The sequence below is a fragment of the Salmo trutta genome, chromosome 13, assembly GCF_901001165.1.
Source record: "Salmo trutta chromosome 13, fSalTru1.1, whole genome shotgun sequence".
In the NCBI taxonomy this organism is placed as follows: domain Eukaryota; kingdom Metazoa; phylum Chordata; class Actinopteri; order Salmoniformes; family Salmonidae; genus Salmo; species Salmo trutta.
In genome coordinates, this window is record NC_042969.1 from 4,247,856 (window position 1) to 4,261,572 (window position 13,717).

Genomic DNA, 13,717 nt, shown 5'->3' on the forward strand with positions numbered 1-13,717 from the left:
GCCAACATGTTGCCTCAGCAAAAACTATGGTTGCTTTCCAATGCTCAGACGTTGCATGCATCAACCAATGATTGTGTGCCACGTCATGGACTGTGTCATCGACTGATCGATTGCAATAGCATATGATGTGGTTAGCTGATACTTAAAATACCTTTCCAGGCGTTGAAAGATCTGGCATGAGTAAGCAACGCCTGGGCAGAGGAACGTTCCCTATGACAAGTTCTGTGAACTTTAACCTCTCACTACTAACTATTTGTTTTTATAAGAAACTCTACATACATTTCAAATATGTTGACAAAAATAATATTTTAGTGTTTCTCTAAACCATACACAAAGGCAAGAATATCAGAGAAACATAGCTGGCCTCATGAGATCTCAATACTTTCCAGAAACAATGGGTTTAAACTGTTTGTTTTGAAGGGGGCACAGGGACTTGAACATTGGCTCTCAAGATCCAGAGCCAAATGCTCTACCACTAAGCTATCCCCCCTCTTAGTAACATATTGAAAGGAGAGACATATGGTCTAATAAAGAACATTTTAGATGGAGAAAAAAGCACCCATTAAGGACACTCCCTATCTCAAACTATAGTTAAGAACTATTGATTTAAAGGGGGCACCAGGATTCAAACTTCGGACATCTTGAGCTACAGTCAAATGCTCTACCACTGAGCTATATCCCCTCTCTTTGGCTGTTTAACATGGGGTCAACATAGGTCTGCAGTTATGCAAGTCAATGAACTAAGTAGACCAGACCCAGCTGCTATTGCATTGGTGTCTATGGGAGACACCACATGCTACAGTATTTATGTCTCTTAAAGCTGCAATATGTAACTTTTTGGGCAACCCAACCCAAAAACTGTGTTGTTATAGATATGTTATAGATATGTCATTCTCATTGAAAGCAAGTCTAAGAAGCGGTAAATATGTTCTATGTAAGCTATTTCTATGCTTCCAGTTCATACGTTTGGTTTTTGCATAGTTTACTTTCAGTTTTGTACACCATCTTTAAACACCTGAAAATATAGCATATTTTGTTATGGAAAATATATCTCACAGCGGTTTAGATGGTACAATGATTCTCTACAATATACTTTTTGTTTGTTTGTTTTCTCTCATAAACTAAAATTAGGCGAACTATTAGAATTTTAGCAACCAGAAAATGGCAGAGTGATTTCTGCATGGTGTATCTTTAATTTGTTGGGGTTTTAAAGGTTTGTATTAGGGATGTTAATGCTAACTGTTAATTGGTTAGCAGCCGAAAATACATTTGATCAGTCATGCTTATTGGTCTATAAGTTAATTTGCATAATTTTGTGGAATTAAATTGATGCATGTGTATTTTTATTACTTTATCACATGTGCCCACATATGCTACAGGGCCTAGTAGGCAATGTGCGGAATAATATCACTTGTCGGACAGCAAGAGCTGCAGCTACGGGAATACAAAAAATTACCCACGCTCCAGAAGGCTATATCGGTCCACTAATACAGAACTAGTAAAGGCCCTGTGCTCTACTTTTGTGAATTTTTGAATTGTTTATTATTATTAGTGTTTTTATAAATCATTACATTTTTTACATTTTTCAGGTGGTGTTTCAGCACCCCTACTTCCCGCGGCTATGGTCAGTAGCTATCATTCTAAATGCTGTGGTCACTGGATAAACTTGCTTTGAGTTGAACATATTTTGTTGTTGTTGCCCATGGTGGAATCATATCTAACCAGCTGGCTCCTGAAGCCTATGTGACATGTTTATGGGCCCATGACCTGCCGAGTCTAGTCGCAGTCTAGCTAACATTAGCCAGCTAGCTATCATTGCTAGCTGAGCTTTTTTATAAGAAAACGGCTGAGGTGACTCAAACCCTGTAGCTAGATAACAATCTCTCCCCGGCAACAATGTTATTGTCGTCCGGGAATATTATATATGTACATTAATTTTAAGATGGCTGTCATTGAATTTGGTAGTGACTACTGAAATTGTCCACCATGGTTTTGTGTTTTGGTGAGGGCTTGGAGGTCACGCCCCCAATAACGCTCGACCAATCACCCAACTAATAAATATGAGTTTGTCTCCATCTATCCTACGAAAGGAAATTTTGTGTGTGGCCATGTGCCATTCACTTTGATTTTGCTTGCACTGCACTGGACTGTGTTAAAGGCAGCAGCGCAGCGCAACTTTGTTTAGATCAGTTTTTAGAAAGCAGTAGCAAAAGTCACAAAAGAAACCTGAATGGTTTTCTGCAAATATGTAACAGGAGTCTTACTTTTGGGAGCTTTACAGTCCTATTGATTAAACAACCCTAACGAAAAATGCATCAACCCCCACAAAAAAATGCCATTAATTACACTGAACAAAAATATAAATGCACCATGTAAAGTGTTGGTCCCATTTTTCATGAGCTGAAATATAACATCCCAGACATTTTCCATATGCAATTTTTTTTTTTTTCTCTCAGATGTTGTGCACAAATTTGTTTACATCCCTCTTAGTGAGCATTTCTCATTTGCCAAGATAATCCATCCATGTGGCATATCAAGAAGCTGATTAAACAGCATGGTCATTACACAGGTGCATCTTGTGCTGAGGACAATAAAAGGCCACTTTAAAATGTGCAGTTTTGTCACACAACACAATGCCACAGATGTCTCACGTTTTGAGGGAGTGTGCAATTGGCAAACTGACTGCAGGAATGTCCACCATAGCTGTTGACAGAGAATTAAATGTTAATTTCTCTACCATAAGCTGCATCCAACATAATTTTTGAGAATTTGGCCTCGCAACTGGCCTCACAACCGCAGACCACGTGTATGGCGTCATGTGGGCGAGCAGTTTTCTACTGTCAACATTGTGAACAGAGTGCCCAATGGTGGCGGTGAGGTTATGGTATAGGCAGGCATAAGCTACGGACAACGAACACAATTGCATTTTATCGATGGCAATTTAAATGCCCAGAGATATTCTGACGAGCTCCTGAGGCCCATTGTCGTGCCATTCATCCGCCACCATCACCTCATGTTTCAGCATGATAATGCACGGCCCCATGTCGACAGGATCTGTACACAAATATTGGAAGCTGAAAATGTCCCATTCAACAGCCTGATCAACTCTATGCGAAGGAGATACTATCTCACTGCATGAGGCAAATGGTGGTCACACCAGATGCTGACTGGTTTTGTGATCCACTCCCCCAATTTTTTTTAAAGGTATCTGTGACCAACAGGTGCATATCTGTAATACTAGTCATGTGACATCCATAGATTAGGGCCTAAATAATGTATTTCAATTGACTTATTTCCTTATATGAACTGTAACTCAGTGAAATCTTTGAAATTGTTGCATGTTGCATTTATATTTTTGTTCAGTATATAATCAACATAATAATTCCCATTTGCTATTGCTGCAGGATTATTTTCCTGCTGTAGCAAACTGGCTCAAATTGAGATCCTACATCTGTAGCTACCCATATCTTGTGGCTGGGGTAATTTTGTTAAGAGCCCCGACCCTTGTTCTGAACGTTAAAAGACATTGCTTGCGGTACGGTTCTGGAAATAAGGTACGTATCTTTCATATCAACAAAAAATAAAATCTAAAGGTTAAATTACTACACACCTTGATAGGGTTAGGGTTAGTGTTCCCACACGGCCATATCTCCATTTTACAGAGCTTGTTTACGGAAGTCATAGGTGGCCACCTGTGGTAATTATATATCTGGCGTTCGCCGAACACCTGTGTGTAAGCGTAACTGGGGAGGAGGTGTAGTTCATCAACTGGAGGCACACACAGCTAATTGATCTGTGCAAAACTGCTATAGTTGTCACGCCCTGATCTGTTTCACCTGTCCCTGTGATTGTCTCCACCCCCTCCAGGTGTCACTTATTTTCCCCAGTGTATTTATCCCTGTGTTTCCTGTCTCTCTGTGCCAGTTCGTCTTGTATGTTTTTCCAAGTCACCAAGGGGTTTTCCTGTTCTCCTGCTTTTCTGTTTTTTCTCGTCCTCCAGGTTTTGACCCTTGCCTGTTTCTGGACTCTGTGCCCGCCTGCCTGACCTTTCTGCCTGCCTTGACCACGAGCCTGTACGTCCTGGACCTTTTGCTTGTCCATGACCATTCTCTTGCATACTCCTTTTGGATTAATAAACATTGTAAGACTCCAACCATCTGCCTTCTGTGTCTGCAGCTGGGTCTCGTCTTGTGTCATGATAATAGTAAATGTCAGGGAAGACACTTGTTGTCCTGGCACCACACTGCCAGGTTTCTGACCTCCTCCCTATAGGCTGTCTCATTGTTGTTGGTAATCAGGCCTACCACTGTTGTGACATTGGCAAACTTCATGATGGTGTTGGAATAGTGCTTGGCATGCAGTCTTTGGTGAACAGGAAGTACAGGAGGGGACTGAGCACGCACCCATGAGGTGCCCCCATGTTGAGGATCAGCATAGCAGATGTGTCGTTACCTACCCTTACCACCTGGGGGCGGCCCGTCAGGAAGTCCAGGATCCAGTTGCAGAGGGAGGTGTTTATTCCCAGGATCCTTAGCTTATTGATGAGCTTTGAGTATTGATGAGCTTTAGTGCCAGAATGGTGTTGAACGCTGAGCTGTAGTCAATGTATTGCATTCTCACATAGGTGTTCCTTTTGTCCAGGTGGGAAAGGGCAGTGTGGAGTGCAATATAGACTGCATCATCTGTGGATCTGTTGGGGCGGTATGCAAATTGGAGTGGGTCTAGGGTTTCTGGGATAATGGTGATGTGAGCCATGATCAGCCTTTCAAAGCACTTCATGGCTACAGACGTAAGTGCTACGGGTCGGTAGTCAAGGTAGGCAGGTTACCTTGGTGTTCTTGGGCACAGGGACTATAGTGGTCTGCTTGAAACATGTTGGTATTACAGATTCGGTCAGGGACAGGTTGAAAATGACGGTGAAGACACTTGCCAGTTAGTCAATGCATGCTGAGAGTACACTTCCTGGTAATCCGTCTGGCCCTGCGGCTTTGTGAATGTTGACCTGCGGAGAGTGTGATCACACAGTCGTTCAGAACAGCTGATGCTCTAATGCATGCTCCAGTGTTGCTTGCCTCAACGCGAGCATAGAAGGCTGGTAGACTCGTGTCACTGGGCTGCTCGTGGCTTTGCTTAGTAGTCCATAATACACTGCTCAAAAAAAGTAAAGGGAACACTTAAACAACACAATGTAACTCCAAGTCAATCACAGTTCTGTGAAATCAAAGTGTCCACTTAGGAAGCAACACTGATTGACAATACATTTCACATGCTGTTGTGCAAATGGAATAGACAACAGGTGAAAATTATAGGCAATGAGCAAGACACCCCCAATAAAGGAGTGGTTCTGCAGGTGGGGACCACAGACCACTTCTCAGTTCCTATGCTTCCTGGCTGATGTTTTGGTCACTTTTGAATGCTGGCGGTGCTTTCACTCTAGTGGTAGCATGAGACGGAGTCTACAACCCACACAAGTGGCTCAGGTAGTGCAGCTCATCCAGGATGGCACATCAATGCGAGCTGTGGCAAGAAGGTTTGCTGTGTCTGTAAGCGTAGTGTCCAGAGCATGGAGGCGCTACCAGGAGACAGGCCAGTACATCAGGAGACGTGGAGGAGGCCGTAGGAGGGCAACAACCCAGCAGCAGGACCGCTACCTCCGCCTTTGTGCAAGGAGGAGCAGTAGAAGCACTGCCAGAGCCCTGCAAAATGACCTCCAGCAGGCCACAAATGTGCATGTGTCTACTCAAACGGTCAGAAACAGACTGCATGAGGGTGGTATGAGGGCCCGACATCCACAGGTGGGGGTTGTGCTTACAGCCCAACACCGTGCAGGACGTTTGGCATTTGCCAGAGAACACCAAGATTGGCAAATTCGCCACTGGCGCCCTGTGCTCTTCACAGATGAAAGCAGGTTCACACTGAGCATGTGACAGACGTGACAGAGTCTGGAGACGCCGTGAAGAACGTTCTGCTGCCTGCAACATCCTCCAGCATGACCGGTTTGGCAGTGGGTCAGTCATGGTGTGGGGTGGCATTTCTTTGGGGGGCCGCACAGCCCTCCATGTGCTCGCCAGAGGTAGCCTGACTGCCATTAGGTACCGAGATGAGATCCTCAGACCCCTTGTGAGACCATATGCTGGTGCGGTTGGCCCTGGGTTCCTCCTAATGCAAGACAATGCTAGACCTCATGTGGCTGGAGTGTGTCAGCAGTTCCTGCAAGAGGAAGGCATTGATGCTATGGACTGGCTCGCCCGTTCCCCAGACCTGAATCCAATTGAGCACATCTGGGACATCATGTCTCGCTCCATCCACCAACGCCACGTTGCACCACAGACTGTCCAGGAGTTGGCGGATGCTTTAGTCCAGGTCTGGGAGGAGATCCCTCAGGAGACCATCCGCCACCTCATCAGGAGCATGCCCAGGCATTGTAGTGAGGTCATACAGGCACGTGGAGGCCACACACACTACTGAGCCTCATTTTGACTTATTTTAAGGACATTACATCAAAGTTGGATCAGCCTGTAGTGTGGTTTTCCACTTTAATTTTGAGTGTGACTCCAAATCCAGACCTCCATGGGTTGATAAATTGGATTTCCATTGATTATTTTTGTGTGATTTTGTTGTCAGCACATTCAACTATGTAAAGAAAAAAGTATTTAATAAGATTAATTATTTCATTCAGATCTAGGATGTGTTGTTTAAGTGTTCCCTTTATTTTTTTGAGCAGTATAGTTTGCAAGCCCTGCCACATCCAATGAGCGTCGGAGTCGGTGTAGTACGATTCAATCATAGTCCTGTATTGATGCTTTGCCTGTTTGATGGTTCATCGGAAGGCATAGCGGGATTTCTTATAAGCTTCCGGGTTCGAGTCCTCCTTGAAAGCAGCATCTCTAGCCTTTAGCTCAATGTGGATGTTACCTGTAATCCATGGCTTCTGGTTGGGGTATGTACGTACCGACATTGTGGGGAGGACGCCATTGATGCACTTATTGATGAAGCCAGTGATCACTGTGGTGTACTCTCAATGCCATCGGAAGAATCCCAGAACATATTCCAGTCTGGGCTAGAAAAACAGTCCTGTAGCTTAGCATCTGACCACTTCCGTATTGAGCGAGTTGCTGGTACTTCCTGCTGTAAGCAGGAATTAGGAGGATAGAGTTATGGTCAGATTTGCCAAATGGAGGGCAAGGGAGAGCTTTGTACACGTCTCTGTGTGTGAAGTAAAGGTGGTCTAGATAAATTTTTTCCTCTGGTTGCACATGTAACACGCTGGTAGAAATGAGGTAAAACGGATTTAAGTTTCCGTTCATTAAAGTCCCTGGCTACTAGGAGCGTTTCCTCTGGATGAGCATTTTCTTGTTTGCTTATGGCCTTATATAGCTCATTGAGTGTGGTATTAGTGCCAGAATCGTTTTGTGGTGGTAAATAGACAGCTTTGAAAACTATAGACAAAAACCGTCTTCGTAAATGGTGTGGTCTACAGCTTATCAGGAGATATTCTACCTCAGGCGAGCAAAACCTAGAGACTTCCTTAATATTAGATTTTGGGCACCAGCTGTTATTTACAAATAGACACAGACCTCCACCCCTTGTCTTACCGGAGGCAGCTGTTCTATCTTGCTGAAGCACCGAAAACACAGCCAGCTGTATGTTATCCATGTCGTCGTTCAGCCAGGACTCGATGAAACAAGATATTACCATTTTTAATGTCCCGTTGGTTGGATAGTCTTGATCGGAGCTCATCCATTTTATTATCCAATGATCTCATGTTGGCTAATAGGACTGATGGCAGAGGCGGAATACGCACTCGCCGTCGGATCCTTACAAGGCAACCTGGCCTACGTCCCAGATATCTCCATCTCTTCTTCATGCGAATGACAGGGATTTGGGCCTTGTACGGTGTAAATAAGTAAATTCTATGCGTCCGATTTGTTAAAGAATCTTCGTCCAGTAGGAGGTGAGTAATAGTTGTCCTGATATCCAGAAGCTCTTTTCGGTCATAAGAGATGGTGGCAGAAATATTACGTACAAAATAAGTTACAAATAATGCGAAGAATAACACACAATAGCACAATCGGTTAGGAGCCCTAAAAAAGGCAGCCATCTCCTCCGGCACCATTAACATTATTCACCTAACCTTTGTCATTAGTTCCTCTATCCGCCAACATAAATTCTTCCCTTGATTCTAATTATTGCTATGGCGCAATAAGCAACCTGGTCTCACATAAAATCATGAAATACTATACGTCCTCCGAGATGTATGATAAATTAGATAATCCAATTCCTTATACTATTGTACGACCGTGTAAGACGTATGATTCTATACGTCCTCCCATTCGTATTATATTGTTCGACTGCTATTCCATTCGTAACGTAACATATCATATACTCTGTCACATATAATCTGTCACAGAATAATATGAATTGCACTAACACCACGTTGAATGGACACCACATAAAAAAAGTGAGACGTGAGAAAGCACACCAACAGCTAAGGTAGACATATATTATCTAATCAAGCGTTGAAAAGAATATTATATAAGTGCACCCGATAATGCTTCATTGGGTGCACATCCAAGAAATGGAGGCAAATTACAGTACATCTAGCTGTGCGCTAAGGATGAACGGTGCAATTATGTTGAAAAGTCATGGTGAATCTTTATACGCAGGTTTGAAAGCTCAGCTGAATATGTACTGTACGACAGATTTTTGATATGTCAAGCAAATAGTAAACTCAAAAATGAATAGTAGATATTTGTAATGCAATTCCCAGTTCATCATTCTGTTTGACATTTGAGATGAAGTGCATGGTTTTACATAAATAGTGTATCAGGGTAATGACATTTGATAAGGGTAATTGTTGACAGAAAGAGATATGACAATGGAAATTGGAGATAATAGGCTTCCAATACAGGAATAAAGAACACAAATATGGAGATGTAATGCTGTTACAAATTGTCAGAATGATCATATATGTGTACGTTCAGTCCATGTTACTAATGAATATAATAGAGGTGAAGGATCAGAATGAAAAGCAGAGGCATCATAAAGTAGGATTTTAAAGATAGTCAGACGGAGCAGGCTTTGACCTTTGTCAAGGGAGAAATGGATTAGAGAAAAGAACGAGTTGAATGTGATACCAATCTATAATTGAAATGCAAGTCTCCCTAGCTCGCAGCAGCTGAAAGAAAATAAGTAGATGGAATAAATAAAAAACGATGAAGATTCTCAATGTGCTGATGATGCCCATGGGGAAATGGCTTTAGCTTATACAGAGAGAGAGCAGCAGCATGACCAAGCTTTAGGCCACAAAAATGTTTCTGTGCTTCAGAACTATAGACAATGTATTGAATACATGTACAGTACCAGTCAAAAGTTTGGACACACCTACTCATTGAAGGGTTTTTCTTTATTTTTACTATTTTCTATATTGTAGAATAATAATAATAATCAAAACTATGAAATAACACGTGGAATCATGTAGTAACCAAAAAAGGTTAAGGTTCTGTTTGACTTTAAGGGAATTTTCTCCTATCTTTAACACCAAAACATGCTAAAAAGGTTCTCAGAAAGGTTTTTGCTAACACAGATAGAATGTTCCCTTAACTAATGGAAAACTTGACACTCAAACATTAGAGGAATGTTGCGCGTAACATTACAAAAATGTTTTCTCTCCCTAGAATTGTTAGCTGGGAACATAAGCATTTTGCTGCATCTGCTATAACATCTGCTAAACTGTGTATGTGACCAATAAATGGTGATTTGATTTTTCATACAGTACCAGTCAAAAGTTTGGACACACCTACTCATTCAAGGGTTTTTATTTATTTTTACTATTTTCTACATTGTAGAAGACATCAACAGTTTCAACACTATGAAATGTCGCATATGGAATCATTTAGTAAACAAAAAAGTGTTAAACAAATCAAAATATATTTTATATTTGAGATTATTGAAAGTAGCCACCCTTTGCCTTGATGACAGATTTGCACACTCTTGACATTCTCTCAACCAGCTTCATGAGGAAGTCACCTGAAATGAATTTCAATTAACAGGTGTGCCTTGATAAAAGTTAATTTGTGGAATTTCTTTCCTTCTTTACATTTACGTCATTTAGCAGACGCTCTTATCCAGAGCGACTTACAAATTGGTGCATTCACCTTATGATATCCAGTGGAACAACCACTTTACAATAGTACATCTTACATCTATATCTTTTTTTTGGGGGGGGGTAGAAGGATTACTTTATCCTATCCCAGGTATTCCTTAAAGAGGTGGGGTTTCAGGTGTCTCCGGAAGGTGGTGATTGACTCCGCTGTCCTGGCGTCGTGAGGGAGCTTGTTCCACCATTGGGGTGCCAGAGCAGCGAATAGTTTTGACTGGGCTGAGCGGGAACTGTGCTTCCGCAGAGGTAGGGGGGCCAGCAGGCCAGAGGTGGATGAACGCAGTGCCCTTGTTTGAGCCAATCAGTTGTGTTGTGACAAGGTACGGGTAGTATACAGAAGATAACCCTATTTGGTAAAAGACCAAGTCCATATTATGGCAAGAACAGCTCAAACAAGCAAAGAGAAAAGACAGCCCATCATTACTTTAAGACATGGTCAGTCAACATGGAACATTTCAAGAATTTTGAAAGTTGCTTCAGGTGCCGTCCCAAAAACCATCGAGCACTGTGATGAAACTGGTTCTCATGAGGACCGCCACAGGAAAGGAAGACCCAGAGTTACTTCTGCTGCAGAGGATTAGAGTTACCAGCCTCAGAAATTGCAGCCCAAATAAATGCTTCACAGAGTTCAAGTAACAGACACATCTCAACATCAACTGTTCAGAGGAGACTGCGTGAATCATGCCTTCATTGTCGAATACAGCAAAGAAACCACTACTAAAGGACACCAATAAGAAGAAGAGACTTGCTTGGGCCTAGAAACATGAGCAATGGACATTAGATCGGTGAAAATCTGTCCTTTGGTCTGATGGGTCCAACCGCTGTGTCTTTGTGAGATGCAGAGAAGGTGAACGGATGATCTCTGCATGTGTGGTTCCCACCGTGAAGCACAGAGGAGGAGGTGTGATGGTGTGGGGGTGCTTTGCTGGAGACACTGTCAGTGGTTTACTTAGAATTCAAGGCACACTTAACCAGCATGGCTATCACAGCATTCTGCAGCGATACGGCATCCCATCTGGTTTGCACTTAGTGGGACTAGCATTTGTTTTTCAACAGGACAACGACCCAACACACCTCCAGGCTGTGTCAGGGCTATTTGACCAAGAAGGAGAGTGATGGAGTGCTGCATCAGATGACCTGGCCTCCACAATCACCCAACCTCAACCCAATTGAGATGGTTTGGGATAAGTTGGACCGCAGAGTGAAGGAAAAGCAGCCAACAAGTGCTCAGCATATGAGGGAACTCCTTCAAGACTGTTGGAAAATCATTCCAGGTGAAACTGGTTGAGAGAATGCCAAGAGTGTGCAAAGCTGTCATCAAGGCAAAGAGTGGCTACTTTGAAGAATCTTAAATATAAAATATATTTTGATTTGTTTAACACTTTTTTGGTTACCACATGATTCCACCTGTTATTTCATAGTTTTGATGTCCTTACTATTATTCTACAGTGTAGAAAATAGTAAAAATAAATAAAAACCCTTGAATGAGTAGGTGTGTCCAAACTTTTGACTGGTACTGTATGTCAAATCAAATCAAATTGGTCACATGCAGATGTTATAGCAGATGCAGCAAAATGCTTATGTTCCCAGCTAACAATTCTAGGGAGAGAGAACATTTTTGTAATGTTACGCGCAATGTTCCCCTAATTTTTGAGTGTCAAGTTTTCCGTTAGTTAGGGGAACATTCTATCTGTGTTAGCAAAAACCTTTCTCAAAACCTTTTTAGCATGTTTTTGTGATAAAGATAGGATAAAATTCCCTTAATGTCAAACGGATCTAGAACATGGTTTTAATGTTCTCAGAATATACAACATTACTGTTCTAGACGCGTTTCATGGGACTGTCACACCCTGATCTGTTTCAGCTGTCTTTGTGCTTGTCTCCACCCGCCTCTAGGTGTCAACCATCTTCCCCATTATCCCCAGTGTACTTATTTAAACCTGTGTTCTCTGTTTGTCTGTTGCCAGTTCGTTTTGTTTCGTCAAGCCTAAAAGCGTTTTTCCTATGCTCCTGTCTTTCTCTAGTTCCTGTTTTCTATTTCTCCCGTTTTTTGACCATTCTGCATGCCCTGACCCTGAGCCTGCCTGCCATTCTGTACATTGTCACACCACCCTTGATTACTGATCTCTGCCTGCCCTAACCCTCAGCCTGCCTGCCGTTCTGTACCTTTCGGACTCTGCTCTGGACTACTGACCTTTGCCTGCCCTTGACCTGTCGTTTGCCTGCCTCCTCTTTCTGTAATACAGTTTTGTTACTTCAAAACTGTCTGCATCTCGGTCTTCTACTGAGCCTTGATAGGGATGTTGCAAGAACATTTTCTGAGAGTTTGGAGATTATTCCATCAATGTCCCACCAAACATACATAGAACCTGGTTGCCATGTTCTCAGAATGTAAGATATTAATGTTCTACACACGTTTCATGGGAAAGTTGCAATAATATTTCTGTGTATCAGTTGTTAGGATGTCACCTGATGATCCCAAAGAAACATTCTCCAAAAAAAGTGAATTTTTATTACACATCTGTCACGTCCTGACCAGTAAAGGGGTTATTTGTTATTATAGTTTGGTCAGGACGTGGCAGGGAGTATTTGTTTAGAGTGTTCTGGGGTTTGTTGGGCTATGTGTTTGTGTAGAGGGGTGTTTGTTTAGAGTGTTCCGGGGTTTTTGGTTATGTTCTATGTTAGTATATTTCTATGTTCTGGTCTAGTCTTTTTAGTTCTATGTTTAGGGTTATTGGTTTGACCTTCAATTGGAGGCAGTTGTTCTTCGTTGCCTCTGATTGAAGGTCCTATATAGAGGGGTGTTTTTGTAATGGGTTTTGTGGGAAGTTGTTTTTGCATAGCTGTGTGTAGCCTGCATTACTGTTCGTTCGTTTTCTTGTTTTGTTTTTTCAGTGTTCTAATAAACGTTAAAATGAGCACTCAACCCACTGCGCCTTGGTCCACTCCGTACGACAATCATTACATCAGACCTTGTTACTGTTGCCAAGCCCTGATTGGTAAACCACTGATGCAGTCTTAGCTCTTTTTGTCTTAGGGATACTCACACAGTACTTTCAACATACAGTGGGGCAAAAAAGTATTTAGTCAGCCACCAATTGTGCAAGTTCTCCCACTTAAAAAAATGAGAGAGGCCTGTAATTTTCATCATAGGTACACATCAACTATGACAGACAAATTGAGAAAAGAAATCCAGAAAATCACATTGTATGATTTTTAATGAATTTATTTGCAAATTATGGTGGAAAATAAGTATTTGGTCACCTACAAACAAGCAAGATTTCTGGCTCTCACAGACCTGTAACTTCTTCTTTAAGAGGCTCCTCTGTCCTCCACTCGTTACCTGTATTAATGGCACCTGTTTGAACTTGTTATCAGTATAAAAGACACCTGTCCACAACCTCAAACAGTCACACTCCAAACTCCACTACGGCCAAAACCAAAGAGCTGTCAAAGGACACCAGAAACAAAATTGTAGACCTGCACCAGGCTGGGAAGACTGAATCTGCAATAGCTAAGCAGCTTGGTTTGAAGAAATCAACTGTGGGAGCAATT